At 39.2% G+C, this 25168-nt stretch overlaps 1 non-coding gene across 1 annotated transcript; it reads right to left on the reverse strand.

The window, feature by feature from the left end:
* Positions 1–23492: 23492 nt before the first annotated feature.
* On the reverse strand, positions 23493–23600 carry LOC116642101. Its single transcript, XR_004301291.1, has one exon. It is a non-coding gene; the product is annotated as a U6 spliceosomal RNA (small nuclear RNA).
* Between the last annotated feature and the right edge of the window lie 1568 nt (positions 23601–25168).

The raw sequence follows: 25168 nt of genomic DNA on the forward strand, positions 1-25168 counted from the left end.
TCCTGTGGAACTCTGCTATCTATATTATTAAGTTCTGGGTCTGATCCTTAGCTTTTTCTGCTCTCCAACTACAGGAGATAAGAGTGTCTTTATAGGCTTCCAAGGAGGCTTCTGGCTTCATATTTTGTATTAAATAGGTAATTAATCACCCTCACATTTCACTACCTTTTCCTAATTCATTAATGGCATTCAGAAATAGCCATCTAATCTCATTTTCCTTATAATTACTACTTCCGTATGTCCCTGGAACACCTGAGCTATTGCACCTGCCTTCATATCTCCTTCCACATATAGTCCCAGTACATGACCAATGAAAGTTTTAATAACTGCACAATAACAGCATATCAAAGGCTATATATATATGTGTATATATACACATATATATATATACACATACCATTGTATAGGAGGTCCTTATTGCTAACTGATGGGTGATACAGTTACAAAATCTCATTTTGAGTCTGATTCCTGGGACCAATCCTGGCACCAACTTTCTTAGGCCTGGTTCCCTGGGAGACAGACTCTGAAGAGCAGATTTGCATGCAGAAATTTTAATAGATGGTGTTCTCAGGAACACCTGTGAGGGAGTAAGAGCAGATAGGGATTAAGCAGAAGGAGAGATTTACCTGTGATAGAATCGCATCAAAGGTCTCTGCCAAACTCATAGGGAATTCTTAAGCTGAGATGGCCCTTGAGAGATGACCTGAACTAAAGCAAGGGGGCCAGGCCTTTTTTTTACCTCCAGTAGGACCCATCACTAGATGTGGGCTGCACCGGGAAGGGGTCATTACCTTGGATGGATGCTCACAGGATGCTCAACAGTACCTGGCCTCGCCTTTATTCAAGGAGCTTTGGGTTTGTGAACTGAGTTAAATCTGAAAATTGGTAAGTGGCCATGAATCTACTGTGGTTATTTAAGCCAATGTCTGGTTGACAGATCCAGAGTTTTAAGGGATCAAGACGGATATTTGAAGGTTTCCTTGCTATTTCATCCTGGGAAGCCCGTCATTAGTCAATGACTGTCAAAGATCTCTGAAGATCAGACCATTCTCATACCCACACAAACCAATCTGACGACTACAGTAATTGCAGCTACATTGCCTGTGGTTAGTAAGCACTGCTACTCGGTCTCTGCCATTTCAAGAGTTTATCATCCACTGAGATGTGGAAGTCCACCTCAAAGTCAGTATCTCCCAAACATATCTATCGTCTATGGAAATGGCCATTACAGTGTTTTTCAAAGACACGTATGCTAAGCCCCACATCACCAAACTGAGACTTAGCTTAGTTACAGTTTCAGCTCTCCCAGAAATGGAATCTTACACCAATCAATCAGGAATCCCCTGATCAGCACTAATTAGGTAATCTGCCTGATGGAGCCCTACCATCCCCTAAAGGAAAGTAACCTTACCATAACCAATTTACTTTTTTGCCTAATATAACTTCCTTATTCTTGCTCCCTTCAGCCTGTAAAAGTTTTCATTTGTACAGCTCCTTGGAGCTCCTTTCCATCTGCCAGACTGGATGCTGCCTGACTCATGAATTATTGAACAAAGCCAATAAGATTTTTGAAATTTACTCAGTTGAATTCTGCATCCTAACATGGTCAAGGAGTCTGTACAATTTTTAGCTATATTAACCGCGTAGGTCTTCAGGTCCAAAACATTTTCTTAGGACGATCATAAAAACTTCTCTGGTTCTCTGACTCTGCTGTATTAAGAGAATTTAAAATGTTGAGCCCAACCTTGTCTTCCTTTCCACCCTCCCACACAGCAGGAAACAGCAGCCCACCTAGTATTGTGTTCCTTATGTCTCTCCCATTGCCCGAAGGCAGCATCCACTCGGTCCTGCAAGGCCTTGTCTGCACTGGGCATGTTATTCCGGGTGAGTGCTGATGACAATTAAAGAAATTCTTCCAGCATTATGTGAAATGGATTACCAGAATCTCATTTTCTTATTCTCATCAGTTTTTTTTGTTTCAGCCAGGCTTCTCCTTTATTAGCTTCTCCTTTAAGTGAAGGCATGTTCCCTGCACCCACTGCTGGTAACAATTATTGAATAGGTTAAGGATCAGTCACAAGTAACAGAATCCACTATCTAGTTTACAAGGAATATATTAACTGGCATACAGTAGTTCGTAGTATCACTGGGAGAGAAGGAGAGATGGGTCTGGGCCTAAATGTCCACATAAAATGCATAAAAGTTGCTGTTCCTGCTGCTGTCGTCATGGCTAGCAGACACCAGATGCCAGGAACCCCACGGTAGTCCCACTGCTATTAGCTCTGCTGCCCTTTTATATCAGGAACTGGACTTCACAATCCCTAAAAGACAGACGCCTTACCTCCACCTTTATCAGCAAATAGGAGTATTCGCAGAGCCAACTTCCTTTTGTCCTTCCAACTCAAATCCAATGGCAATGCACTTGACTGGAGGCGCCCACATCCACCTGTGTTACAGCTAGAAGAAGTGCATATTGAATTCTGTCTATGACACAGGAAGGAAGATATCGATCGCAGCATGGGAATATACTCCAACATACAAAGGCTTTTCAAAGGATGATATATATCCTCAAGTATTGAAAAAATAAAATAAAAAGATCCATTACATCTTTACAACATGAAAAACCATTTACTGTATGGTGATAGTTGTAGAAAAGCAGAGTATACCATTATAAGTCAGCCTCATTTATTTGCTTATTTATGTATTTATTGTTTGCTTCTTCTGTCTGTAGTATGAGCTTCTTGAGGCCTAAAAGTTTTATGTTCATGGATATATCTGCTGGCTTTAGCTAGGACAGAGTTTAAACCAGAATAGTTAGTAAATAAATATTGAACAGATTAAGAAATAAATAGATCTATTTATATCTAGCTAGGCTTCTTGATATATGGCCTGAATGTTGCACACAAATGAATGCAAGGCTTACTATTGTTATTTTTAGAATCTAAAATGGTACTTGAAAATATAATAGCTACTCAGTTAATTGTATTATTATTTTGAAGTTGACCAAATACTGTTGTTGTTTGACATTTAAGAAAATAACATGCCTGAGACTACCCAGTTAGTAGAGACAGGTGATTTTGGTGTTAAAAATGCAAATTCTGCTCCTGACACATGGGTGACCCTGAGCAAGTTACTCTAGTTTCTGTGCCTCAATTTCCTTATCTATGAAATAAGGGTAATAATAGTAATCATAAGATTGTGGTGATATTTAAAAATTATACTTAAAGGCCCTAAAACAATGTCTGTCACATGGTGGACATTCAGTGGCTATTTATTATTTTTACAAATGGCCAATTCATTCCATCATCATATATAGAGATGTGGTTTCTGCAGTTGTAGGGTCTCCGTCTGGATGTCAGGCCTCTTGCTTCTCTGGCTGGGTTTTCTTCTCTGGCATTTGTCTAAATCCATGGAATGTTAAACAAAGGTCCATTAACAAGTCTACCACTGAATCTGCAGCTTCTTGAGGGCAATTACCAAGTCTTACTCATCTTTATTTCTCTAAAGCCTGGTGCAGTAGCTAACACATTTAGCAAAATGATTTTCAGCTCTGCCTTAAACATGCTCAGATAAGGGAGTCCCATATATTAAGTTCTTACTCCATCCATGTTGGTTAAATATAAGAATTCTGGAGGCTTTTCTGAGAGAGTATTTGGTTTAGTATAAGATAAGGAAATGAGCATGAGTTTCTCTGAAACTTAGATATCTCATACAAAGGAGAATAAGGAAACCAAGAAATAATCATGATAAAAATGACTCAGAAAGAGAGGGGTAACAACCCATATTCAGAAAATGTAACAATCCATCCTTGCCCAGACTGGTCACAAGGAAAGCCTAGAGGTTGAGTTACAGGGTGGGGAAGTGTTTATTAAAGGAGGTTGGAGAACATGAGAATGGTGTTTCTAATATTAGTGTGATGTCAAGAGAACTTGTGCCTCAGTATTTTGCAGATAATCCAATTACACACACCCTTTGTAGAGTAGGAACGTAGAGTACATTTGGACACAATCTTATGATAGCTTCCACAGATCCATAAACATTATGGCTGCTGGGGTTTATCTGAAAATGGTATGCCACGTAAGAAAGGTAACATGAATTGCAATGATCAAATGTGGGTAAATAAATCCCAAGAAAAGGAGGTGTGAAAGTGTTTATTGCATGAATGGGAGGCAGATAGTGGTTAAGACTATGGGCTTTAGAGCTTGACTACCTGGGTTTTTATATTAGCTTTTATATTGATTAGATTTATGGTGTTGGGTAATTGATCTTCATTTTCTCGTCTCAAAAATAATGGTCATATGAGCTGTTGGGAAATGAAAATAGAATTCTTGGAAAGTGTTTAAAGTACTGCTTGTCAGTGGTAACTGCTCAACACATGTTAATTGCTATGATCATTTCCAAGCAAAATATGAACCTCATTCAAACTTCCTTCGGCCTTTCAAGAATACTGATAACTAGTACACTGTCATTTTTAAAAAGACTCTCTGATCTAAACTGGAATTCAATGGAGTCCTTTTGTCCAGGAGAATGATAGAACCACTTCCAGTAAAAGATGTGGTACACTGTGGTAGGGAAGGAGTCTTCTGTTGGGCAAACTCTGAAAATGGCTTTTCTTGGCTCCTTACCTTCCACCTGTCCCACATAATGACGTTGTTGCTTGTCACTAAAACCTGTTTTCGCACTTCCAAATGTCCAAGGCTCACATTTTGGGTGGGGCCTCCATAACTCCGTAGCTTTGAATTTATAAGTGCATCCAGATTCTACTTCAACCTACTTGATCTTGAATAGGGAAATCACAAATCCCTGACTAGATATATGTGGGTCTATACCTGGACCCTCCCTTCTGTTGCACTGAATTATTATCTCTCCCTATTGCCAATATCACTGTCTTGATTTCCTGTCCTCTTGATTCCTTTATTTTTTTTTTTTTTTAAGATTTTATTTATTGGGCGCCTGGGTGGCTCAGTTGGTTAAGTGACTGCCTTCGGCTCAGGTCATGATCCTGGAGTCCTGGGATCGAGTCCCGCATCGGGCTCCCTGCTCGGCAGGGAGTCCGCTTCTCCCTCTGACCCTCCTCCCTCTCATGCTCTCTGTCTCTCATTCTCTCTCTCTCAAATAAATAAATAAAATCTTTAAAAAAAAAAAAAGATTTTATTTATTTATTTGACAGAGAGAGACACAGTGAGAGAGGGAACACAAGCAGGGGGAGTGGGAGAGGGAGGAGCAGGCTTCCCACAGAGCAGGGAGCCCAAAGAAGGGCTCGATCCCAGGACCCTGGGATCACGACCTGAGCCGAAGGCATATGCTTAATGACTGAGCCACCCAGGTGCCCCCTCTTGATTCCTTTATATGGATCCAAGATTCCATCAGACATCAATTCCTCTCAGCTTAAAGAACTTTTAATATTTTCTATAGTTAGGGTCCCTGGAGTCAAATTTTCTAATTTTAGTTTAACTGGGAAAGATGTCTTCATTTGCTTCTCTTTTGTAAGGATATTTTCACTGGACATAGACTTCTAGGTTGACAGTTTTTTCTCTTTTCAGCACTTTAAAGACCCAATTCAATTGCTTCCTGGCCTCCATTGTTTTTAATAAAAAATCAGCCATAATTTTACTGTTGTATTTGTCTATTTAATATGTCTTTTTTTCCTCTATCTGCTTTTAAGAATTTCCTTTTATTACTGATTTTAAGCAGTTTTACTATGATTTCTCTACTATGTATATTTCTCTTTGTTTTTATGCTGCTTAGTTTCACAGAGATTTTTGGATTTGTATGTTGATTTTTTAACCCAAATTCAAGACACATTTGGCCATATTCCTTCAGATATTTTCTCTGAGGAAAATATCTTCTTCTTCTGGGGTTCCAATTACACAACTGTTAGACTACCTCATATTTTCCCATTGGTCATTGAAGGCCTGTTTTTGTATGTGTGTGTCATTCTTTTTTCTCTTGAAGTTCAGTTTGAATGGTTGTTGACCTGTTTTAGAGCTTAGTGATCCTTTCCTATACAGTATCTTCTCTCCTTAGGTCAATACTATAATTTTTTCCCTCTTAATGTATATTTCATTTCTATAATTTCCACTTCTTTTTTTAATAGCTTTCCTTCTATGTTGTTATTATCAATGCTCAAAAATCTGCCCCTTTTTTCCCATAAATCCCTTACATATTTACAATAGCTGTGTTAAAGTCCTTGTCTGCTAATTTCAGATCTTTACATATACTTCAATTGTTACTGCATTTTTTTCTGATTATGGGCATCGTTTTCTGCCTCCTAGGGTATCTAACATTTGGAAACTTTGGATGATATGCTGTAGAGATTCTGTATTTTGTTAGTTTTCTCCAAATAATATTGAGTTTTGTTCTTCCAGGCAATTAAATTACTACTGTATCCAGTGATCTTGTGGATGGTTTGGTTTTAGACTGTGTTTGAATAAGTTATCTCAGTGTTCATTTGTCAGATTACAGAAATTCCTTATATCGCTGAGAAATTTTCATTATGATTAATGATCATATTTTATCAACTTTTCCATGGAATTTTTCTCTTCTACTTTTTAATGTGTTGAATTATATTACTTGATTTTCTAATATTAAACCAACTATGTGTGCCACTAGTAAACCGACTTTGTTGTTACATATTATCTTTTAAAATGTTGATGAATTTTTTTTTGCTGATATTTTGCTAGGATTTTTATATCTGTGTTCACCACAGACATATGATATATGATATATATAATTTTGTCTTACTTGTATATATCAGAATGTTATCACAAGCATATTCTGCTTCAAGATGAAGTCATGAACTTTCCCCTTCTCTCTCAGCAACACCAGTCTAAATCCAATCTCCACCTCAAGGTTCGGTTGAACTATTCTATTTCTTTCATGAATTTGGTCTTAATTCTTCTATTCACAATGAATCATTCCATTCCGTATATAACAGTTTAACTTTGTTATGCTTTTTCTGTATGATAACCCTTCCTATCTAGTACGTCCGGGAAGTTTGAATATTTCCTCCACAAGACTGTGATCCTCTTAAAAGAGAGACCTCCTGGGTGGCTCAGTCAGTTGAGCTTCCAACTCTTGATTTCAGCTCAGGTCATGATCTCAGGGTCATGAGATTGAGCCTACATGGGCCCCACATCGGGCTCACTGAGGAGGGAGTCTGTGTCTCTACATCTCCCTCTCTATCTGCCCCTGCTCTCTCTCTTTCTCTCTCTGTGTCTTTCAAAAAAAAAAAGTCTTAAAAAAAGAGAGAGAGAGAGAGAGACCTTTGTTTATAAACTTTGCAAGCTCTATCACCATGCCTGAGACAAAGCAGGTGCTCAGCACATCTGTTGAACTGGTTTATACCATGTTTTACATGCTTTTGATTTGGAAGGCCTTGTTCTTCGTTGCTGAACTCACCTTCTTTGCTTACATGGATTCCATGATACCCTTTACTTTTCTCTACGTAGTTGGAATTAAATAATAATAATAATGGTGATTATAATGATAATATAACCAGCACAGAGCCAAAATGGCTTCTTCTGACCTCAAACTCATTCCACCAGAGACTTGGGGTGAAAGATACAACAATCCATCAGTAAAACAAATTGCTGAAAAGCAATTTAGTTCTTTACCTTTCTCTTGTGAAAAGGCTAGAGATGAAGAAAATTCTGAGACAAATGCCTTAAACCATTTTAAAAAATAATTTCACATCTCCCTCTTACTCTGAGGACTCACCACAGTGTGCTGGTATCCAAAGTCATCCTTTTATTCCAAAAGGAATGGATACCAAAAGGTTTCAAATGCATGCAAGGTCTAGATTCTTTTTTCATGCTTTCTCTTTTTCTTTAGATATCGAATCTTTCTTCTCTGCAACAAGTGATCTTTTTCCCTTTTTAAAGTTTCCTCCCCAGGAATCTATTGGATAAGGCTGGTAAAGCTGAAGGAGGCCTGAATGCCATTAGTCAAAGACAAAATTTTCCCCAGCAGGTAGAGGAAGTAAAGCAACCATGAAATTCTTATTTTACTTTAACTTTTTGTCCCCCTCACATTAAAAATTATCAGCCACTTATTACATTTACCAAACTTTTAATTTTCACATATATATAATTCTCATAATAACTCTGGGAACTGAGCCAGGTACTGGACTTTAATGGCCTCATGGACCAAAAAGAAAAAGAAATTCTGGTGAACACAAGATGATAATTAAAATAAACTAGAAAATGTGTGTAGGGAAATGAAGCAGAATTATGATTTCTTAATAACACATTAATCATTTTTCTTTTGAAGTATCAAATGTCACATTAACAAAGCAAAATTTTGGTTTTTTTTAAACACTTCCCTGGTGTTCTAAGCATGGGACAAGTCTTCCTAGTGGGAAATACATCTCTGTCTGGGAGGTAGGTTTTGTTTCCACTTAACAAATAAATAAGCTAAGGATCAGAGCACTTATCACCTGCCTAAAATCGCACAATTGGTGAGTGGCAGGATAAGGATTGGAACCCAGGTAATTCAGTCATTTGAGATGGAGCTCACTAGTGTTTTACTTTACTTTTTATTTTTTGCTAGAATTTTAGTTGGTTGATTGGTTGGTTAGTTGCTTACTGTTGTTTCCTTCCATTTCATACTGGAAGTACATCTTACCATCAACTTTTACCCCATCTTTGCACATCTCCCAAACACTACTTTTCTGATTATATGAGCAGTAAATTTTAGCTCCCAATGGACACTTCCTATTATCTACCTGGCTTTTCAGAATATAGCATATCCTCCCCATCCAAACAGTGGGCTCTTCTGTGTTTTGAACTCCATTATTATATGGTCTTCATTATTACCTGCATTATTTCATACAGGTATTTCTGGCAAGAACGAGGATCGTAGGGGGAGGGAGGGAATGAGGGCAGAAATGACCAGCTAAGGTGTATGGAAAACTTGTTCAGCCCTTAGCAGAGGAGTTGCCTAGTCCATGTATGTTTCCATGAATCTGCATCAAATAGCTCTCCAGGCAGCCTTTCAACATCACTCTGAAGTTGATCTCAGTGTTAACAGAATGACTGCAAAAATTATGATCAAGTACACAAAATCACAACAGGAGAGTCAGTATTCAAGCAGGTATCATTTAATATCAGTAAGAAAGAGGAAGTATTTAAAAAAAGAATGGAGCATTCCATCAGGTCTGTAGATCTTCAGAGTTCAATGGAAAAATATTATATATCTTAAGAGCCAAAGAAACATACAATCTAATGAGCCCTCTGCATTATGGTGCAACATCTGGGGGGTTCTTTCCCAAATATTTAGTCCCTGTGTAATTAATTCTATCTCTGAGACTACCTGACAGCTTCCTTCTGAGTAATGGAGTCATCAATCCAGCCACCACAAATACAGTCAGGTATAACAACTCTTAGGGTCAGAGATAAGGATCAGTCAAGTCCTGCTTAAAATCCCTGGTCATTAAGAAGCTCACCAAGTTGAGGGCCACCTGGGTGGCTCAGTTGGCCAAGTGTCTGCCTTCAGCTCAGATCATGATCCCAGGGTTCTGGAATCAAGCCCAGGGTCCTGGGATCAAGCCCAGATTTGGGCTCCCTGCTCACCGTGGGGAATCTGCCGCTCTCTCCCCCTTAACCCCATGCCCCCTCACTCATGTTCTCTCTCTTACTCTCTCTCTCTCAAATAAATAAATAAATCTTTTAAAAAAAAGCTCACCGAGTTGAGAAGGTACCGCCTAAAATTGTATGGGAAAATAATTCCCAAATTGTGTGAAATGCCATAATTCTTCCCTTAATGGATACTTATCTTTCAATGATGGGAAGACTTACAACTTAATATAGAAAATATTTGTGAGATCTAATCTTTGGTACTGATATCTTGGAATTAAGAAATCTGTGCATGATTGATACTTTATGTATTTATATTGTTTCAGATTTTCAACTGATACAGACAAGAGATTAACCTTATAATGCGGTATAAGATGAATATTTAAGCAATTGAAATAGTCTCATGATTTTTAACTAGCCATCTTAGTAAGATTACAAAGAGCCATGGAATTATAAGTTTGATTCATCAAATGTGGACTGACCTTAAAAGTTTAGAAAAATAGCTGAGTGTTTGAATTTTAAATTTGTAAATTTAGTAAATTTCTTCTGCTACCCCAAAGCAGAGTGTTCCCATGAAATCGCTCCTAAACTGGCATAAAGTGGCATAAAGTGAAGAAACAGTTACTATTCGTTTATATGGAAAAAGTTTTGAGCATTCCCAGACCACAAAAATAACCTCTCTTAGGCTTTTTCTGATACCTTAGCACCCATCTTGCTAACAGATGCACAGAACAAATTGAGATAAAGCCCAAATGCTCACAGACACAGGTCAGAGCTCTGGCGGTGTGATGTGGAGAGGCTGAGATGTTGAGATGCTGAGATGCTGAGATGCTGAGTGTGGCTCCTGGGGAAGGGGGCTCAGGTGCGCACTGCGTCTACAGGGCTGGCTGCAATACCAACAATGAACGCTATTTTTACTTTGTAGCTTTTTTTTGTAAAAGTGAAAATCCTTTCTGGATTTCTTCAGGTTAGGGAAAGCAGGTACTAATGTAGGTCTTTTGTTAAAGCAAGGTGACGCAATGTGACCTTCCGAAAATCAGGGGATGCCTGTATTAACTTTTTAAAACCAAAGTAAACCTCCGAATAGCTTTTGCATGCACAATACTGCCCTGCAGGGCACCCAAACTCACGTATCTATTGTGAGCTAATCTCTTGTTAAGCTTTCTGCCTGTTTGAATTTCCATTTGGCTCCTCTTCAAATCCTCCTAGAAAATGCTGTCAGACTTGGGGATGGCAGTGTGGGAGCTTGGGGACAGAATCACTAGGTGACACCCGAGGATCATCCAGAGTTACCAGATGGGTAAGCACAGCCAGGCTGTAAACTGAGAGAACCAGAGGAGACTTTGGGGGTCATCAGAAAGTATTCGAGAGACTTCACCTGACCCCTGACTACAATTTGGAGAACACAAAGTTTTAGACCCGAAGTACATGGTGTACTCTTCCACCATGGGGATCCAGGTCCCAATATTTGGACTTGTTATCTTCAATGATAAGAAATTAAGACCTAGAGTGTGTTTCGCTCTGAAAGTGAAGGGTTGTTTCTGAGATAATCTTTTGTTAGTCCTTGCTTGTTGGGGTTTTGTCTTTCCCTAAGGGTGAATTCCCTGGCACGGCGGCCCACTCCCTTCTCTATATGGATGCTTTAGCTGGCAAAAGAACTGAGGTTGAAATTTGAGATTGGCTTTATGGGTGAGGTTCCTGTTTGTTCAAAGCCACCTCCTATCTTTCCCTTCTGAAGCCACCAAAGAAAACTCTGAAAATCCTGGAGTGACCCTTAATTAAGGCAGCTCGGGGAGGAGGTACAGAGTAGCTAAAATAGAATGCCTTTCTTTTTCTGTATAGCAAATATAGACTGGCTGAAAGGCTTTTATGGACTAATCAGTTTTCCCTGGTTTGATCTACTATCTGACTAAAGCGAAACAATCTTTCCTCTGTTCCTTTTAGACAAGGGGCCAGATTTTGAGCAAGTGGGGCCTTCAGCTCCAAATAGCTATGTTTCTGGGAGCACCGGCCGTTGTCTCCAAACAGCTCTTCCCTACTCTTGGGGGAAATAAGTGGTGACAGGGTGGGGCTGGTCCTGGGAATTGATGACGGGGGTCAAGGTCTTCTGAAGGATCCAGCTCCTTGTTGCTCAGCACACCCCTCCCCTCCAGGCCTCGCCCTGCCCCCTTTACTTTATCAAAATGCCTCCTTAGGCAAGTTCAGAAGAAGCACCTGACATTTTGGTGTGTTAGAGCTCTCAGATCTAACTTTCCTCAAAGCCTCATTGGAGGAAAATTAATTTCAGGCATCAAAGTGGTTGAAAAGGGTTTGTAGGGAAAAAGAGGATTCCCTCTCACTCACTTTAAGAAAGGAGGCCTTCTTAAAATGAAATTTGACGTGCTCAGATCTGTGTATGCCTCCAGACCAAAAGAAAAATTGGTCTGAACTAGTGCTATAGCTGAATTTGACCCGACTTGGAGAAACCACTGTAAGCAATCTATTGAAGTAAAAACTAGAAAGCACTTAAGAGTGTATCTTTAAGCTTAGTTGAAAAGAATGTGAAAATGTGCTATCTTGTTCTTGCCATACAATTTTAAATTGCCTTTTTTCTCAGGGAGGTCTTTCGATAGAAGCAATTGGATAAGTAGAAAGGTTTAAAAGGTTATTTCTTGGACATTTGCACACTCCAAATGTTTTCTTAAGAGCAAGGGTAATCACCTGTAAAATGTTGTACCAACATTTTATCTTAATGATTCTCAGTCTTTATTGTGCATGAGAATTACCTGGAGAATTTGTCTAAAGCACAGATTTCTGCACAATCTCCCTCACTTCTCCCCCAGATAATCCAACAGGTCTGTGCTGGGGCCCAATAATCTGCATTTTGAGAAATTCACAACAAATCTGATCTTGGGTAAACCACAGGGTTCACTTAACCTGCAGGACTACATAGCTAATTTTTATTTGGATGCTCACCCTCTTTCCTGGCCTTGCCTGTGCTCAGCTCCCTTTGTCCTTTGTCCCCTTTGCCTGTGCTGCCTCCTCCCCTCCCATGGAAGCTAAGCCCTGGGGCACCACACTTTGAGTCCCTGGTTTTGAGTTAGGTCCATACCTTAGGGGGAGTGCTGGTCACATGGCAAACAAATTCTCACTTGCTCCAGCCTCATTTCTCCAGGATAAGCTTCCTATCCTTGAGGAAACGACCACCTAGAAGTATGTCCTGAAATGTGGTTACCACACTTTAAGAAAAACGTAGCAGATCTGGAAAAGAAACTGCAGACATTAAAAACAGCACAGAAGGTTTCATAGGAGGCAAAAGAAATAATTACAGTCTGTATATCTAGGAAGTCAAAAATTCCCCAGGAGGGCCATAGTCTGAGAACCAGTTGGCACCATAGAAATCATGGAGTGCTGGCTTCTCGGTTCAAAGTCACCAGAAAACATGTACGTGAGAGCAAAACAATGTAGCCTTATCTCCTAAAGAAAAACACCTATCACAGTTTGGAGGAGATCATTTTGCAAGATAAAAAAAAAAAAGATTACCCAACAGGTTATGGATTAAATGTAGACAACTCATTATTAGCAAATAAGTCATGTAAAAGATTTAAAGAATATTCTTGAAACATTGATGATGTGGGATATATGAAGAAATAATTAAAGAAAATTAAATATGTTCAGATGACTCTAACATTTGAAAGAGACCAGTATAATCTCTCTCAAAGGGATTTCTTTTTCCTTTACTTCAAAAAAAAAAAAAAATTACTGGTTTGCTGAAACCAGACATTTCTTCTTCAATCAGTAGGTCAAATGAAACCTCAGCACACCTGTAAAGTAATGTGCATGGTGTAGTAAGAAACATGGCGTGCAGCTCTCTGGAATGTCTAGTATAGTTGGGAGATAGAACATACGCATGAACAGAAAATAACTAAGCATAGCATAGCCAATAGAATGCACTGGAGTTGGGGAAATGGCCCTGATACTATGAGAGGTAGAATAGTCTAGTTAGTCCCTAAGGATAAACATCAGGGTCTAGAGTCACACCTAACAGATTTGTACCTCAGTTTTTTCATCTTTAACATAGAGACAATGGTAACAGTGGTAATACCTCTGTTACTTCAAAAGGGTGAGATTTAATTAATGCATGTAAAATGTATGCCATCCAGTATAAGAACTTAATAAATAATAAGGTCTTTATTATCACTGTGCCCTTCCTTTTGAATGTATTCTACCATGCCTTACTTACTCACCCCTCAAAACCCTACTCAAATAACACCTCCCTCAGAAAGCTGGCCCTGATTCCTCGATTTGGTTTTGGAGTGCATTACTATCAGCATTGATCACTCAGTCTTTGGTCTCCTCCACTAGATTCCATGCTCTCTGAGGACAGAGAGCAGGATTTATTGACTGTGTCCTGAGGGCTTAACGGCATGCTCAACATATCGTAGGTACCAAGCAAATAGTTCTTCATTAAATGAAATGAATTTCTTTTTTTTTAAAAAGGTTTTATTTATTTATGTGAGAGAGTGAAAGAGAGAGAGAAAGAGAGAGAGCACGCGCACAAGCAGGGGGGAGGGGCAGAGGGAGAGGGAGAAGAAGACTTCCCGCTGAGCAGGGAGCCCAACTTGGTGCTGGATCCCAGGACCCTGGGATCATGACCTGAGTCGAAAGCAAAGGACACTTAACCAACTGAGCCACCCAAGCGCCCTGAAATGAATTTCTTAAATATGGAAGGTAGGACTTTATACTAAATCTCAAGGTCCAGGTAAAATCCCAAAGGACAGCAACGGGAGGGGCACAAAGTCTCATGAATGAATAACTATTGGTTTATATACATCTTCGAAGAAGTTATAATCCCTCCTCCTGCTGATCCATATTCTTTTGTTGGAAATTTACTTACAGGATGCAATTTTAGTTTGGGTGTTAATATCCAGATTGTAACTCTACCACACTAATTTAAAGGAGCCTGACAGAATTTCTACTTCATATGGTTATTATTGTCATTAAATGTAATAATAAATATTTGGAAGCAGAGTCATCCACTATTAGTGTACCCAACATAAGTTCATAGCACTTTTGTTAACCCAGCACTTCTTCCCTGTTTCATGCTCTGGAATATGAACCCCATGAACGCAGGGACTGTCTCTTTCACCATTATAACCAGAACACCTGGAAGTATAAGTTCCAAGTAACTGCTCAATAAATATTGGTAGATTGAATGAATGAATGAATGAATGAATTACTGAGTAAGAGGGTACGAACTATTTTTTTCTTAAGAAAATAGTTTATTTATACTTCCCCCACATGCTTTCTGCACTCATGTATTTCTCCCTTTGATTGACCCTCCCAACTTTACACAAATACCTGCCTGCTGATATTGTCCTCTCAGATCTCATTTTACATGCCCCCCTCCTTCTTTCTAGAGCCTTATTAATCCCCCAATATAAATTATTGTCTCTGCAACTCAAGTCCTGTAATAACTGTCACCTGTATTAGAGCAAAGCTTTCATACTGCTTGACTTTTTCTCACCCTGCTCCAGATGTTAAGTAACTCATCTTTGTTCCTTGAGCTTCGTGTCAACTCATTCTTGATCACATGTATGGCATGAGCTTTTGTTATGTTGCTTCACAGATAATTTTTAAGTTATAAAAGTAATGGCTTTAACATATCCACATATCTCAATAATATGTTATATATAGATATAACATCTCACGTAGTATATTGTTAGGCATTTAGATTCAGTTATTTTCCAAATATTTTCATTTGTGGATATTTAAATAAACATACACTCTTGCTCTATTTCCTAATTTTAATTTTAAGAAGTATTACTTTTGAGGACACGTGGGTGGCTCAGTCAGTTAAGCAACTGACTCTTGGTTTCAGCTCAGGTAATGGTCTCATGGGTCATGGGATTGAGCCCCCTGCTGGGATCTCTGCTCAGCAGGAGTCTGCCTCAAGAATCTGCCCCTCCCCCCACTTGCACACACACACAGACACTCATGCACTCTCTCTCTCTCAAATAAATAAATAAATATTTGGGGAAAAAAAAGGAAAAAGTATTACTTTTTTTTCCCTTTCAGTTCACAACATAGTGATTCAACAATTGTATACATTATACAATGTTCACCACATTAAGTGTAGTTACCATTTGTCTCCAGAAAAGGTATTACTTTGTGTGGATTTAAAAATGATTTTTTATATGTGTTATATTTACATTATATATTTTATATATTATAGTATATATTATTATATTTATTATATTTAAAAGTGGTTCTGTAATTTGGACTGGTTCTGATGTCTCAGTGACTTAACTTCCCGGATTCCCCGTTTTTAAGTTTATAAGGTAGAGTTTCCTGTCAGTGAACATCACATATGTTATAAAATTTATTATTCTTTCATAGTATTTAACCATAATATTAAGAACATTGTGTATTATATTATTTGATTCCTATTACTTAGGGTATGAATTTTTTTAAAGAATTTATCTATTTATTTGAGAGAGAGAGAACATAAGCAAGATCATGAGCAGAGGGAGAGGGAGAAGCAGACTCCCCACTGAGTGGGGAGCCAGATGCGGGGCTCGATCCCAGGACCCTGAGATCATGACCTGAGCCAAAGGCAGACGCTTAACCCACTGAGCCACCCAGGCGCCCCTAGGGTATGACATTTCTAAAGCTCTTATAAGTTTTGTCAAATTATTTTTCAAACATTTTCTGCCACATTACGTGGTCTCCAGCAATGGACAGATATAACAGTTCCATTCATATTTTCATCTGTACTACACACTATAATTTTAAAATTAATTTAATAGAGGAAATGAACTTCATTATTGCTTTCATTTGAGATCTTTCACTAGAAATGGAGTTGAACACTTTTCAGTTTAGTCAGACATTTTTATTTTCTCTTACTCTTCACATACTGTGTCCGGACTGTAGCAGAAAAAAATATTTTAGCAATTTTTATGCATTAAAAACCATCACCGCAGATTGCAATAAACTAAATGTTCCAAACAATCTTTTTAATAATACCAATTCTCATCATGCAGTAAGTGTTTACATAGCTTAAAGCTCACTTCAGTGAAAAGGAGAGTCACGGATTAAGAGAGAAGTCATAAAAATCAAGTCATGCACCAAGGTCTCATTAACAGTCAGCTTCTGTTAATTACAAACCAGGGGCGGAGATGGGCGAGACCATTTCCATTCTACACCAAACCAAGAGAAAGGGAGGCCACTTATCTGGTGAGCACAAAGCAAATCAGACTCTGCTCCTTTCCCTATTCCGCCTTTGTTTGCTTATTTAACCAGGCAAAACTACTTAACCACACAAAACAGCTTCTACTATATTGACATAAAACTCATTTCACATGACCCACAAATAATTGCGGCAGCCTTCAAAAGGGTACCCGCTCACAGCTCCATCATTTCCTTACAACAAACTGTGGCAACAGCCCTACTGTGCAATTTTTAAAATTTTAGAACCCAATGGCCCTTCATTTGTCGAGCAGTTTCTGTGCAATAGATTTAAAAAAAAATCGTTAATAAAATCTCATTTTTAGTGTTGGACAAGAACCCAATCTGATGACCGGGGCTGAGGACATCCTGGGGCACTGGCTCTCAGTCGTGGCTGCACACTGGAGTCTCCTGGAGCTTTAATAGACGCTCAGGTTGCCCCCTTGCCAAAGGTTCTGATGTCATCCGCCCGGGATGAAGCCCAGGCAGGAGGGTTTTTAAAAGCGCCTCAATCAAGAGCCTCAACCTCACCGCTTTAGGGGAAAGTAGTGGATAGAGTTTCATTGTTCCCTGCTGTAGCGACTTCTGTTTGTAAAAGGTAATACCACATGTGAGTTTATTTCTCAAAAAAAGATTCCTGAGGATTTGTTTTGTCTGTTTACTTGCTTGTTTGAAGATACGCCTACGAGGTATTTTGAAATACAGAATAAACATGATGCAAGTTAATCAGATCTTTTAAAAAGTAGTTCTTCAGTTTTAAGACTTTACATAAATGCAGGTAAAGGAACACCTACCAAATGATGGTTTTGCCACTGATGCTCTGGCGCATGTTCACTGTTTTAGCATATTTCCCGGCATCCTCTATTCCTACTCCTCTGCTCTCCAGAGCCGTCCAGACCACCTCCTTTATGCACCTCTTTGTTCTCGCTGCCTGGCCGTAGTGCCTGATACCATCCAGTCCTGGGGTTGTTGACTGACTACATGTTTGCATTGTTCTGCCAGGGGCACAGGCTGTCATTAGCAGCAGTGCCACAGTGACCTCTCTTGATGAAACCAGAAAGTGCAGTGAGGCATTCCAGAAAGGAGTTCTCGTAACCACAGTCAAGTTCAGGTTGAAATGTGAGCCAGTCCCAGTCTTGGACAAAACTGAAGGGGGAAATAATATCAAAGGAGCTTAGGGCAAATGGGAAGCAGAAAAGCACGGTTGGTCTGTTTCCGTAAGTAGCCTGGCCCAGCATTTTTTTAACTTGTCTGAATCTTTTTCTTCCTCCGTGTCCATATCCCAGGGGCACGAGGTTAAGTGCACTCTTTTAAATGACTTTACTGGGTTTTCAGCATTCAAAGATTTAAATGTTTTGTGCTATGGATTGATTTTTCATGAGTCACCGAGGCGTTCTAATCAAGGCAATTAAAAAAATCCCGTACTGCATTTTAGAAGACAAAGTCACAGTGCTTTAGAGTAGTTTTTTTTTTTTTTTTTTTTAACTGTTCTTACCTTTAGTTTGTATTTGTTCTTACTGTTTGTGTACTGATACATACTTAGTGTAAACTCAGAGGGAAGAAGAAGTGAAAGAGACAGCTTTTGATGCCATGGTCAAGGTGATAACTACTTAAGAAATTAAAGGCAAGGAAACTTGATCCTAGGGGCTCCTGGGGGGTACAGTTGGTTGAGCATTGGACTCTTGGTTTCGGCTTCGGTCATGATCAGGGTCATGAGATCCAGCCCTGAGTCAGGCTTTGCCCTTAGCATGGAGTCTGCTTAAGATTCTCTCTCCCCGTCTCTCTCTCCACCCTTTCCCCCCTTCTCTCTTTCTCTCTCTCTCAAATAAATAAATCAATCTTTAAAAAAAAAGAAAAATGAAAACTTGATCCTATAAAGCAAGGACAAATAGGAATACTATCACCAGATCATAAACACGCTATCGGGGGTCAGCCAGCTAAGAGTTAACCTGGAGACTCTAGCTCTAAACTCAGGGTTCAGTTTCAACCTTTGCACCCACTGAATCAATTAACTTTCTGCCTAATTAACTCGGCTCTCAGATGAGGCTACACATAAAGCATCCCATATGGACAGTGGCCCTATTTCCCCCTCTGACAACAAGGTATAAAATTGCTTATCTGCATACTGATAACTTAGAGGTTAAAGAAAAAACAGGAGGTAGGCTGTTTATTTGAATAGAAATATGATAGTAACACAAATGTTCTTTGAACGAAATGATAATTTTAGAGGTGGTAATAAAGGAAAGAGTATACAACAGCCAGGTGAAGAATTAGAACATTTTCTTCCTTGAAGAATGAAAACACCTTGGATCCTCACTCCATTGACATTTTGGGGTCTTCGACCATGGGATCACCTTCACAGTGGGCCTACATTGTAGACCTCCTAATAGCAATAAATAAACCTTTCATCACAAAACCATTTTAGATGGAATCCAAAACAAAGAACTCCATATCAAATTACCAAACTATTTTTGTAAGACTGCAGGTTTACTCTATTTATTTTTCTTCACACACCCTGTCCCCAAGACTTTTAAAGAGTGCTAAAAATGATACAAAACCCAAGAAGATAACAATAATAAAGCAGAAGCAACAGAATAAAGGAAACTAAAGATAGGGCCAGAAAACGGAGCCAGAAAAGAGGCTAAAAATATGCATAAACACGGTATCGATGTGCTTTCTTCCACGCGTATGGGCCACAAATGTGGCTTTAACCTGCTAGCAGCCACAGTGAACAGAGTGGCCTGGTCAAGGACTCCTGTACAGATTCTCTAAGATAAAAACAAATGAATTTCACAGAAGACAACCAAGTCTTCCTGGTATTTAGACCAGAAAACAAAAACACAAAACAAAACAAACAAACAAACAAACACTTAGGCTTGGTCCCTTTGTGAAAAAGAAACTATGTGATAGAATAAGCAATGTCCTCAACAATATCTTGATACAAAGTTTCATAGGACTTTTCCTTAAAATACTCCTCTGGATGGGGTGCCCAGTTTCATTTGAATTTCAGATAAACAAGCCAGACATACTTGCACTAAACAATTACTCATTGTTTTTCTGTGATTCATATTTAATTCAGCACCCTGTATCTTTATTTGCAAACTCTGGCAACTTAGGGTGAAGGCCTCAGAAAGAAATGCAAATCCCTACATCTGTGCATGTTGATAATACTGATCAAAATGTATGACAGGGTTCAGGCACCAGCCATGGGCAGATCAGTGCTATAGCTTAGAACTCTTGAGTATCTAGGGGAGAAATATTCACCCCAGCTTAAAAATTGAAACATTTGATGGGAAAACACTTCTCAGGGTCATTAAGAACTAGAAGAGGTTTTACTTAAAAATGCATGTAAGTCTACTGTATTGGCAGGTGATTACAGCTCCCCTACGATTTGTGGAATATCAATGATTTTGCTTATTGATTCTTTCTGGGTTTGGTGCCATATAAAATAATTGGACACTGACATAGATTAATTATCTTAAAACAGAGCTTCCAATCCATTCTGTGGAATGTGAGAACCTAGTAAAATATTCTAAATGCATTTTAAAGCATTACTTAGTGATAAAAAGACACTTGACAAAAAAAAAAAAAAAAAGGATTGCTTTTCAGTCTTAGAAAGTCACCTGTGGATTCAAAGAGAATACATAGTTTGAAATTTGATAGAAATTGCCAAATTGCTCCCTAAATAAATTATATCAGTTTACAGGCCAACCCACAGGATAGGGAGACTGCTTTCCAGCACTCTTAGTAATAATACTCACTATGGATGCTTTAATTTTTGCCAGTCTTAGAGGTAAAAGAAACCATATCTCCATGTTGAATCAACTTGAAACTCTTCAACTATGAACAAAATTGTAGTTGACATTTGTCAGTTTGGGGCTGCCAGCCCCCATTGTCAGTCCTTTTCACCATTCCCAGGCACCCAAGGATTGCCCTTTGGAGAACTGTACCTTCCTGCATCTTTGGGGTAGGCGGTAGAGTCCACATCTCTCTATGAAAACTGTGGGGTCAAAGCAGGGGTTCCCATGCAGGGGGTCCCATGACAGTCCTTTGGACATTTGGATCTTCTGGGGGACACTGATGTTTAGGAGAATGACCCAAGAGTGAGGGTGCTGGTTGAAGCCACAGCCATCACGGTGGGAGCTGCTGTGTATTTGGTGCTTGCGCTGTGACTGTGGTTCTCACCACACAGCACTCCAGAGCTCTGTGGCCATGGTCTGGTTTGGAACATAAGCTTTTACTGCCCTGAGCCCCAGCTGTCTCTCCAATGCATCCATTTCCTCTTGGAGAAAATCAATGTATTCCTTCCGCTTGAAATCAGGGACGCTGGCACAATTGTATAGAGAGAGGTCCCATCTAATTTTCCTCTAGTGAGTCTGTTAAATAGTGAGTCTTTCCAGTGCATGAACATGATTTGATCATGACTTACATACAGTTTCCTCAGGAATTCATCTATGGTATTATGCAAAGTATTAAATCTAAATTACAAAAAAAAATGATTAGCGTGAACCCATCTAGAGTGCAGTATTATCAGCTCTCATTAAAGACTGGTGCATTTTTAAACAGAACTATTATACCATGGTATGAAGTGGTGTTTACTTTTGGCATATAGAACATAGTGAGGAGAACTGAAGTTTGTTGATCTCCAGGTTCCAAGATTAGTAAAAATAAGGACTTAGCCCTAAAAATAAATCCTTTCATCTCAGCTTACTAGCTAATGTGGAGGATCAAATATGCCACCCCAGATATATAGCTTGGGTATAAGGAGAATCGAGAGATGCAGAAAGAAGCCTTCTCAGAGCTTCTCTTCTCTGACTCAAAGCAGAAGCCTCTGAAAATGAAAACTGCCCCAAACGCCCTCTCCCAGGGAAGCTCTATGGCCAAGGAGAAGATGGAAACCTGGCACCAAACTGAACCTGCACAAACAAACTTTGCTAAGATGGCCCTCCTTTCCTATTAGTTTCTCCCATGTAGTCACCTTCCTCTAGAAGCCTGAAAACTCTTTTCCCTTTGTCTTTTCACTTCCCTACAAATTTGTCCTTCTTTGTTAAGATGCCATGTAAGTCCAAGTTCGAACCACCCCTTTGAGTTACCCATCACTGAGTATCTCCCACGTGCACGTATGCTGTCCATGTTAATAAATTCTGTTTTTCTCTTGTTCATCTGTATTTTGTCAGATTTTTTTCAGACTCCAGCTGGAAAACCTAGGCAAGTAGAGGGGAAAAGGTTTTTTCCCTTCCCTACACTAGCACCAAAGACAGTACCAAATAAACATATCTGCTGAGTAAGTAGGTACTCTAGATGCCCATGGTCTGATGTTCTGTCAAGTATAGAGCCCAGGAGAAAGCCATTCAATTCAAGGAAACCTGAAGTCTTGAGAGTTCTGTGTGTGCACTGTTAGGCAGGAAAGTGCCATGTTGGCCTCAAGGGTCTGCCGATCACATGCTACCTTGTACAGCAATGTCTTGCTGCACCAAAATTGTGGTCTCCTGTGTTCGCTGTGGGCTTCAGTGTTCTTACTGCAGCATGGGTCTTCAGGAGATCTCACTGTGGCTACCTCAGGACCATCTGTAGCAGCCATTCATTCACAAATACCACATGGTCCCTGGAGAAAGTACTATTTCTTTTTGTTATTAAACTGTGTGTATGGGGAGCATCTTCCCTTATCAAATGGTTGTAAAACACTGCAACTTGAAGTGTAGTCTTAAGTTTTGATTATTTCTCTTTCTTTCTCTGTGTGTGTGTGTGTCTCTTTCTTTTTCATCTATGTATATATTCTCCCCATCCCCTTTGGCCAGAACAATCTTTAAGGATGTAGCTGCATAATTTACATACAATACATAGATTTTAAGTATTCGTTCTGAAGAGTTTTGTTAATCCTATACACCTATTTAACCATCTGTGGAAATAGAAAACATTCCCCCAAACCCCAGAAAATCCTCTCAAGCTTCTTTATAGTCAGTTCTGCACTATTTTCACTAAGAGAGAGAGAGAGAGAGAGAAATACTAGTTTCTAACACATAGACTTGTTTTGCCTGTATTGCAATTCATATAAATTGAATCATAAAATTTGTGTTTTTTTTGGTGGGGGTGCTTGATATAATGTTTTTGAAGTTGATCCAAATTATTGTGTATGTCAGTAGTTCATTTCTTTTTACTAAGAAGCATTTCACTGTTTGAGTTTGCCACAGTGTGTTTATCCATTCACCTGTTGATTGTTATTTGGGTCATTTCCAGTCTGAGGCAATTATGGATAAGGTTACTATGAACATTCTTCTCTAAGACTTTCTGTGGACATATAGTCTTTACTTCTTTACTTTAAATAAAGTCTATACTACTCTACTGGTGTAATACCTGGAAGTGAAATTTTGGGGTCATGGGGTAAGTTTAACTTTATGAGAAATTGCAAAGGAGTTTTCCAGCATGGTTGGACATTTCTATACTCCTGCCAGCAATAGATGAGACTTTTAGTTGCTTCTGATACTTACTAACATTCGTTTTGTCAGGGTTTTTTTTTGAAAACAGCCCCACTAGTGTGTGTGAAATGGTATATCTCACTGTGGTTTTAATTGGCATCCCCTGATGGCTAATGATATTGAATACCTTTCCATGTGCTTATTGGCTATTTTGCGTACTTTTTTGGTAAAATATGTGTTCAAGTGTGGGTTTTTTTTCCTGTTATTTTAAATTGGGTTGTTTGTATTTTTTCTTATGAGTTCTTTATGTATTTTGCAAATTCGCATTCATCTTTGTGCAGGGGCCATGCTAATCTGCTCTGTATCATTCCAATTTTAGTATATGTGCTGCTGAAGTGAGCACAGTTCTTTATGTATTTTGGATTCAACTCTTTAGTTAGATATATGTACTATAAACATTTTTTCCCAGACTATTATTTTTTAATGAGCCAGGGCAAGGACATATCATAACCATTCTCTGGAATAGCTATACCGAAACATTCAAGGGACAAATATGCCAGGCAGTTATTGCCATCACAAAAATTTGGTATAAAAAACTATCCTAAAACACAGTGACTTAAAACAATAAGCATATATATAGCAACCAAGGGTAGAGGTCAGCTGGGCTCAGCTGATCTAGGCTGGGTTCAGCTGAAGCATCTTGGCTGGGGTCTTTCTGCTCCATGGGTCTCATATTCTCTTCCTGGAATCAGTGGGTGGGCACAGCCATATTCTTCTAATGGCAATTGCTGAGGCACAAAAGGACCAACAGAAAGATGCAAGGCCTCGAGAGTCTGAGACTCGGACAAACACTGTGTTACTTTCACCTGTGGACCAAAGCATCTGTCATGGTTGAAACCAGAGCTGAAGTGAGAAGTGTGCCCTGCCCACAGTTAGTGACCTTTGCAAAATTACTTGACAAATGGCATAGATACAGGGAGGAGGGAATAATGGGACTTAATGAAATCTGTTGCAAACATGTAAAAGTCACAAGTTTATAAATGCACTTTTAAAGAATTTATGATAGAAAATAGACATTAGGAATAATTCACAGAATATTTTGACCTCATTCACTGTCTTGCTGAGTGTTTGATTTCCCTCCTTCAACCCAATTTATTCCATTTAGTATTCAACTAGTCCTACAACCATTCATTTGTGAATTCATGAATTTATTTAATAATTATTTAGAATATTTCATCTATGCCAGGTACTGTGTGCTAGATTCTAGAACCACAACAGTGAATAAGACAAGCAGAAATTATGAAGTTCAGGGGCGCCTGGGTGGTTCAGTCGTTAAGTGTCTGCCTTCAGCTCAGGTCATGATCCCAGGGTCCTGGGATCGAGCCCCGCATCGAGCTCCCTGCTCAGCGGGAAGTGTGTTTCTCCCTCTTCCACTCCCCCTGCTTGTGTTCCCTCTCTCGCTGTCTCTCTCTCTCTGTCAAATAAATAAATAAAATCTTTTAAAAAAAATTATGAAGTTCAGAACAACTGAGTAGGAAAGTTCATTCAGTAGGATGCTATGGGAGTCCAGTGGAAGGGCAGTTTACCCAGAATCCTGGTGTGAAGGAAGGTTTTACAAAGAAAATGACATCTAAGCTAAAGCCTGACCAATACATATGAGTTAAAAAGGCAAAGGTGGAGAAGAGGTGTAGTAGCCTGTGCAAGAGGTGATGGAGGGCAAGCTGACTTGGAAGTGAAAGTAGTTAGCTGCAGCCCAGAGTTTGAGTGGAGAGGTGACTATGGCCAAGGAGTGAAGAGTGCATCAAAGACATGGAGAAACAGGAGGCAGGGAAGCTACTACAGTGTCTAAGCTAGAGGTGACAGTCCAACAACCAGGGGTAGAAGCAGCAGGGGGAGAGAGATGTGGATAGATTCCAGTGACATCTTGGAGTCCCAGTGAGGGGGCTTGGAGTTTGATTTTATGTAGGATGA

This window comes from Phoca vitulina, unplaced genomic scaffold (assembly GCF_004348235.1).
Source record: "Phoca vitulina isolate PV1807 unplaced genomic scaffold, GSC_HSeal_1.0 scaffold22, whole genome shotgun sequence".
NCBI classification, from domain to species: Eukaryota; Metazoa; Chordata; class Mammalia; order Carnivora; family Phocidae; genus Phoca; species Phoca vitulina.